This window comes from Pteropus vampyrus, unplaced genomic scaffold (assembly GCF_000151845.1).
Source record: "Pteropus vampyrus isolate Shadow unplaced genomic scaffold, Pvam_2.0 Scaffold126, whole genome shotgun sequence".
NCBI lineage: Eukaryota > Metazoa > Chordata > Mammalia > Chiroptera > Pteropodidae > Pteropus > Pteropus vampyrus.
In genome coordinates this window covers 5,027,744-5,035,898 of record NW_011888907.1, presented here as the reverse complement: position 1 = coordinate 5,035,898, position 8,155 = coordinate 5,027,744, and the positions used below count along the sequence as shown (strand labels likewise).

General features: G+C 39.6%; 1 pseudogene; it reads right to left on the bottom strand.

Moving 5' to 3' along the window:
* Positions 1–3,605, bottom strand: part of LOC105296685 — a 21,701-nt pseudogene extending 18,096 nt beyond the window's left edge.
* Positions 3,606–8,155: the final 4,550 nt, after the last annotated feature.

The window sequence follows — 8,155 nt, the reverse complement described above, 5'->3', positions numbered from 1 at the left end:
AACATCTGGATGGCATTTCATACATCAATTAATGTATTCATTTTCCAGGGCTTAAAACAACACAAATTTATTCTCTTCTATTTCTGGAAGCCAGAAGTCTGAAGTCAGTCTCACTAGTCTTGTATCAAGATGTCAGCAGGGCTGCTTCCTTCTAGAGGATCTAGGGGAGCATGTCTCTTGCCTTTTCCAGCTTCTTAGAGGCAGCCTGCATTCCTTGGCTCATGGTCCCTCTCTCAAATCACTCCAATTTCTTCCTTTCGTTGTTACATCTCCTACTTCTCTCTGTCTCTGACAGTGGGATAATCCCACTGTCTCAAGATCCTTAACTAGATCTCACCTACCCTTGCCAGGTAAGGAAACATACTCATGGGTTCTGAACATGGATATCATTTAGAGGGTGGGAATTATTTAGTTTGCCACCATAATGAGTGAAATAATGAAATCAAACTCCCAAACTGTTGTAGTTGGTTTGCCAGACTTACAAATTATCTCATTGATTCCTCTGGAATCAGCCTTTCTTTCTAGCTATGTGAAAGAGGAGTATACCTAAGGCTGCATCTGCACTCTTTTTCTAAAATGTGTCTATTCCTTCTAATTACAGCCTTCACCTCCTTATCAAGACCAAACCTCCCTCTGTAGGCACCTGAGATCCAATCGGTTTCTGCTTCACCACTTCATGGCTGTGTGGGCTTGGACAAATAACTTCACCTATTAGATGCCCATTTTTCTTATATTTAAAGGGAAGGGAAATAAAATCTTCCCTTGCTTGTCCACTCAAAAAGATGCGTGTGCATCCAAGCCCTGACACATCCGTATGATGCTCTCCACCTGCCCACAGATAAATAACACATTCTAAGGCATAGATGAAGGAATGGAGTTCATCACACAAGACCATGAACCAGAGACCATGATTGCTTGAGACTAAGCAAGAGAGGGGCTTAACAAATTGGGGGAAACAAATAGCTAGTATACATTGAACATCCATGGAGTGTGGGTATTTTCACAAACCTGAATCCTTAGAACAGTCTTATGGATATAGATATTATTATCCCCAACCATCATATTTCCTCACCACTAAACTGGCCATCAAAGTTGAGGGGACAGAATTTTCTGTGAAAGTTTTTATTTATGGTATTCTTCAGCTCCTTGTTCCTGAGGCTGAAAATGATTGGGCTAAGGAAGGAAGTGAAGACTGTATAGGCAGTGTCCATCAGGGTGTCACTGTCCATAGAGTGGGAGCCCCTGCATTTGAGGTAGATAATCAGCAAAACTGTAGTGCACGACCACCACAATGAAGCGAGATACACACGTGGAGATGGCCCTGTGCTGGCCCTCAGCAGAGGGGATCCTCAAGATGGCAGCCACAGTGAAGGTGTAGGAGGGGAGGACAAGGAGAAAGAAGCACATCAGGAGTGTGACAAACACTGCAATCACACCTAAGGTGACAGAAAATGTCTTGCTCTCACACACCAACTTTAAGATGGGAAGCACATGGCAGGAAAATGGCAGATCAGATTAGACCCACAGAAGGTGGGATGAAAAACTACCCATGTCACCATCATCCCCAGGACTGAGCCACCAGCCCAGTGCCAGATCACGAGACGGGATCAGCCTCCAGTGCTTATGAGCACATTGTAGTGTAGGCGGTGGCAGATGGCCATGTAGCAGTCATAGACCATGACAGTGAACAGGAAGGAATGGGCCAAACTGAGCATAAAGTAGAAGAACATCCAGCTGGTTCAAGTCACAAGTTGATGGAATGATGGGTGGAGAGCGTGTCAGCCAGCATCCGAGGAGTAATGGCAACAGTGAACAGAATCTCAGAGATGGGAAGGGCACATGAGAAGAGGTACATGGGTGTGTGGAGGCTGTGCTGGCTCCAGATGGTGGCCATGATGAGCGGGTAAAATGGCAGGTACAACTGGAAGAAGGCGGGTAGAAACTGCTGTGGGAAGGTGGAGAAGCTGATGAGGATGAATTCAGACACTGTGCTATAAGTCTCACTAAGTATGGATGCTGCATCTAGTGAGATCAGAAACACAATGAGACCAGTGGTTAAAACATAGGCTCTGACATAGATTAGATAGTCATTTAAAAGCTCTATACGATTGAACGATTTGCTTACTTTTCTGTCTCTCACAATCTTCATCAGTAAGATTGATTAAATCATAATTGTTCTTACTATTCAGTGTTATGATAAAGATATAATGAGATCAATATTTAAATGCTTAAGACATAGTTTGCTTACTGGGTTTTTATTAACAGTGACTAAAAGAAAGAAAAGATTCCAGGTTTGTAACAATTAAATACAGGCATCAATGATCAAGGTCAGATTCTCTTGAATAGCATGCCTGTTTTAAAAAATTTGTTTTTGGGTTTTGGGGTTTAAATTTTTTATTTTTACTCTGATAGTCTTTGTTTTTATTTTTACTCTGATAGTCCTTTTTTATTTATTTATTTTAATTAGTTTCAAGTATACAGTACATTGGTTGGACATTTATGTAGTTTATAAAACAATCCCCCTAATTGCTCCTTCTCTCCTCTGGTTTTCCACCTAGACAATATATTAATACTAACTGCATTCCCTATGCCATGCTCCCCATCCCCGTGACCATCTATCAACTACTAATTTGTACTTCTTTAACCCTTCACCCCATTCTTTCAGCTCCCCAAAACCCCTCACCAAATGGTCCACCATATTTGTGAGTCTGTTTTTGATTCGTTTGTTCTTTTTGTTCCTTAGATTCCACACATAAGTGAAATCATATGGTATTTATCTTTCTGTCTGACTTATTTCACTAGATCCATCCATGTTTTTGCAAATGGTAGGATCTCATTTTTTTAATAGCTGAGAAATATCCCATTGTATATATGAACCATAATTTTCTGATAGTCTTTTAATTGATGATTTAACCATTCATATTTATGTTAATATTGTTTTAATGGTACTTATTTCTGCCATCTCATTCCATAATTTGCATTTACTACTCTAAAAGAACTGAATGTTTTACAATAATTGGGTGTACAAATATATGCCAGACAAATCTGTATGAAATTAAAGCTGAAACAGCATTCTGAAAAATGAACAAAATAGAATTTAAGGAAACACTAATCAAAATGTCTTTATTACTATAAACCACATATAAGTGAAATCATAAGGTTTTTGTCTTTCTCTGTCTGACTTATTTCACTTAGCATAATACCCTCTGGATCCATCCACATTGTTGCAAATGGCAAGATTTCATCCTTTTTTATTGCTGAGTAATACCGCATTGCTGAGTAGTACCACATCTTTATCCATCCATCCATCCATCCATGGGCATTTAGGTGGTTTCCATATCTTGGCTATTGTAAATAATGCTGCAATGTACATAGGAGTGCGTATATTTTTTTGAATTAGTGCTTTTTTTCCTTTGGATAAATATTCAGAAATGAGATTACTGGATCCTATGGTAGTTCTATTTTTAATTCATTGAAAAACTCCCATACTGTTTTCTATGGTGGCCTAACCCATTTACAATCCCACCAACAGTGCACAGGTTGGGTTCTCTTCTTTCCACATCCTTGCCAACACTTGTATTTCCCATCTTTTTGATAATTGCCATTCTGATAGGTGCGAGGTGATATCTCATTGTGTGTCTCTGGTTCCTGATACTAAGCTCTTAAAGCCCTTAGAACTCCAGAGTGATGAGTGTGCTTGTGTGCTGACTACTGGCTGGGAGGCTCTAGGCAGCTTCAGAATGGGGACTGGCACCAGAAACACCCAGGTATGATTAGAGAGTTGGAATTTTCAGCACCCCCCTCCCCGACCTCTGGTGGGGAAAAAGGGGCTCGAGATGGGGTTAATCATCAATGATTGGCTAATGGTTTAATCAATCAAGCATAAGTGATAAAACCTACATAAAACTCCCTAAATAACAAGATTTGGAGAGCTTCTAGGTTGGTGAACACTTTGAGGTGCTGGGAAAGTGGTGTACCCAGAGAAGGTATGGAAATGATCATCGAAACTTCAGGATAATAGATAACGCTGGGGAATTAACCCATGTGATGACAGAGGAACACATGAGAGGCCATCATTTACTCCGCCTGGGTTTTAGATGTGTAAAAAATCGTTATATAATCATCCATTATAACTATATAATAGTTATCCATAAACATATGTTTATATACTTTTGTATATACATTATATTTCACAATAAAAGGTAAAAAATGTTAAATGTTATGATAAAAGATACAAAAATACTTTGCAAAGTTAAACTGCTATACAATTGCTAAACACAATATATAATATATATGGATATATATGGTTATATATCTATATACCTATATAGATATAGATATATGTAGAAGTATATAAACTAATGGGATAAGGGGCTTTTTAAGCCTTTGTTTGTTTTTAGGGATCAAATGTAAAAATAGATGGAATTTCAATTTGGATGGTCTACTTGAGATCCATCTATCACATGGTGTTTTCTGGGGACATCTTTTTGAGGCCAGCATAAGAATAATGTCATCTTATTTTTATACAGCGTAGTTGGCTTCTATGTAACCACCAATTCAGAATCTTTTTCTGTCTGATATTGCATAATGTGGTCTTCTAAATAATTCCCATAAATTTTGTTTCTACCATCTGGGGAAATTATTCAAGGAAGGTCGAAGGTGAGGACAGAGACTCCATATACCGGATTCATTGTCTGGCAACTTGGAAAAATTGGGGAAATAACAATGAAGACCAAAAGAACATGCCAATTTATAAATATAGAATTAGCTAAATTTATTATTGAACAAAGATCCAGAATGCATGCATGTAGCCTGCAAGTGCATACAAAGCTATAGTAGATTTTTGGCTCTTTTTGTACAAAATTAAAGCTATAATTAATATGTATCCTCCTTCTTTTAGCAAACAGTCCACAATTATTGAATTTACATTGGTATTTTGTTTTAGTCAGGCTTTTTTATTTTCTTTATTATCTGATGTTTTGACATCTGTTACGGATCCTGGAGATACTAACCTATTTCTAGAGATAACCAACAACTCACCTGGGAGCATGCCTTTCATATGCAAAGCAATCCATATCCCAACCATCTCTGTTATGGGCTCTTACACTTCAGGCCACCATCCACCTGCCTAAATCACCCCAGGACCAGGTTATTAACACCTAAGAACAATTGCTCCAAAGCCTGCCCAAATCATTCAAATTAGCTAACCCTAAACCTGCTCACCCTACCTTACCTATTCCTTCTCACAGAGACCGTGTGAAAGATTCTTGCCCACAGTGTGTCTCTCTTTCTGCCTCCTGACTTGCCCTGGTGTTTCCCCGTGTGGCCCTGCATGGTGTGCCAAGCCTCCTGTTTCTAGGGATCTGTGAGTGAAAACTTCCTTGATGGCAGTCATTTCAATGTCTGTGGGTCTTTCCACACTTGATTAAAACAAGACCTGGTTCGATCACAAAATAAATAAATCATGGGATATGATGTACAGCATAGCGACTGTGGTAAATAATACTCTACTGCATATTTGAAAATTGCTAAGAGAGTACATCTTAAAAGTCCTCATCACAAGAAAAAATTCTGTAACTATGTGTAGTGATGAATGTTAACTAGATTTCTTGTGGTGATTATTTTGCAATATATACAAATATTGAACCATGTTGTTGTGCACTTGAAACTAATATGTTACATGTCAGTTATACCTCAATAAAAAAAATGTTCCAGGTAAATGTCAAACATATTTACATTAAACTCACTCATTCATGCTATTCTTTATTATTCTTCATCAGTACCTAGTACTGATCCCTCTGACAATGTATCTAGTCACATCTTACAATGTTCATCAGTATAGTTAGGTTAAATTAAGTTTCCCACAGATTTAAATTGTCTGGTGCTGGATCTTTCCCCAATAGATTAGAGGAGGAAGCCATCCCTCACCACTGTCCCCTGTCTGGACTCTAGAGACATTGTAGGCTGAAGCATGATTCATTTTGAGATTTTTAAATACCTTACAAAACTAGCTGAGGCTCCTACATTGAGCAATATTGGACAAGGAGGTTAATAGGGTCAAAGGAGTGGACACCCTACTTTCCTGTGGTTATAGCAGAGGCATAAGGCCAGAGTCAAGCCTGTCAAGGTGGATTAAAGGTCTCCCTTCTTCAACTCCTTGTCTCACTCGCTTTCTACAATCTAGGTGGAAGTTTGGGCCCTAGGACCGTGAGCTTCCATGCAGCCCTCCAGCCATGTACCTGCCTTCAAGCCAGGCTGCAGCCTGCTCAGCTCTGAGCTGTCTCTACTTAGCACAGCTATTCTCTCCCATCCCTTGAAGGGAAACTTCCCCCTTCAAACCTCCTACATCTCTCTTTTTTCTTACTCAGCGTAGAGACCAAGATCTCCAAGTACATGAATTTCTCTGTGTCCTTCCCTGACGTGGTACATGGGCATGTTCATAGAACCATAAAAACAAATACAGTCATACAAATGCAGCCTTTCGATATTGACTATATTCCCTATGCTGTATAGTGCCAGATGGGTACTAAAGTAATTGGCGGGGATCACTTCATAAATTATATAAATGTCTTACTGTTGTGTTGTATACTTGAAACTAATTTTTAAAATAACTAAATCAAGTATAACCAGCAAAAAATAATACAGTCATTCCCCCGTTATCTTTGGGGGATATATTCCAAGACCCCCCAATGGATACCTGAAACCATGGATAGTACCAAATCCTATATTTACAGGCCTACTTGTTTTATTATGTTTCATAGATGTCGCAGTTTTTACAAATCAATAGCTAAGCTGATTAGAACCTAGACGAGGCATGTGTGCTGGGAGCAGTCCAGATGCTAAGTGTGTGTCCATAACCTTGAACAGAAAATCATGTTTGGTGAGGCTATGCCTCTTGCCCTTCAGTGCCAGGTGCTTGGGTTTTCCCCCACCACTTTAATTGATGATATGCTTTCTGGAGATAAACACTAAGACCCTTCCCATTTCTTCAGTGACCTTGCCAAGGTCCTCACAGGCACCAATACCTTCAGTGTTTACTGATACCTCTTGTGTCTGTGAGTTCTGTGAGCATCCTCAGAGAATATGGATTTGAGAAAGAAATTAATCTTGAATAGGTAGAATAAGGAAGCTGGGCTATTTTTGGCTCTTCTTCCAACATCACAGCTTCATTATTTCATTCAGAAGAGATTCTCTGAAGGTCAGTAATGTTATTTGTGTGTGTGTGCGTATATGTCCATGCAAAACAAAATAAAACAAAACAAAACAAATCAAAAGAACACACACACACACACACACACACAAAACCCCTCACATCCCCTTTTCCCACAACAGGACAAATAAAGACTTTTGAATTACTTGACAGAATTGTTTGAGTTTAGATTCTCTGAACAGTTCAATTATTCATCACAGTGCTTCCCACTTTCCTGGAAATGAGAATTGAAAAATGTATCTCCTGGGGTAATTCGTCTCAAGCTCCAACTCCCATGATTGTTAATTTTCTCTCTGACAAAGAAATGGAGATAAAAAGAAGCTTTCTGATGCAACACTGTCCCCCAGAGCCTCTATCCTCAGACAATTTCATCAGTCACCCCATAGACCAAGGCAAGATTCACTAACTAAAGGTGCTGGATTCCAACAAGGTTTTATCAAGAAGGCATCCCAGGATAAGAATTGAGGCATGTGTAGGGGCTGGGAGGGGGTCTCTCAGACCCGGGCAAGTAAAGGTGAGAGACTGGAACCCCACTGCTGGAGGGGCTTTCTGGGATCTGGGCATAATTAGAGAGGAGATATTGGTGAAAGGAAAGAGCCCAGGAACTGATGGTTTTATAATTCATTTTCATAATCACACCAAGTTTGAGTATATGCAGGCATTTGGAAGGAGAGAGATTGTATACCTCTTAATCTTCTCCAGTTCACAGGTGGACATCCAATTATGTTTTTTTCTGTTGATCAGCACTGCCATGAGCCTGAGCATACCAGATGCTCAGGGGAGATCATCTGTTTTGAAGTCCGTACTTGAACTTGTATAGAAGCTGCCGATCTGGGAAGACCTTGAGTTGATCATTGCTGCGAGATTGGACTTAAGACACACTCCCTGGCACAGCTCAGAGACACTTTCAGCTCCCTTCCAAGGACAGTCTAACACACTGACACC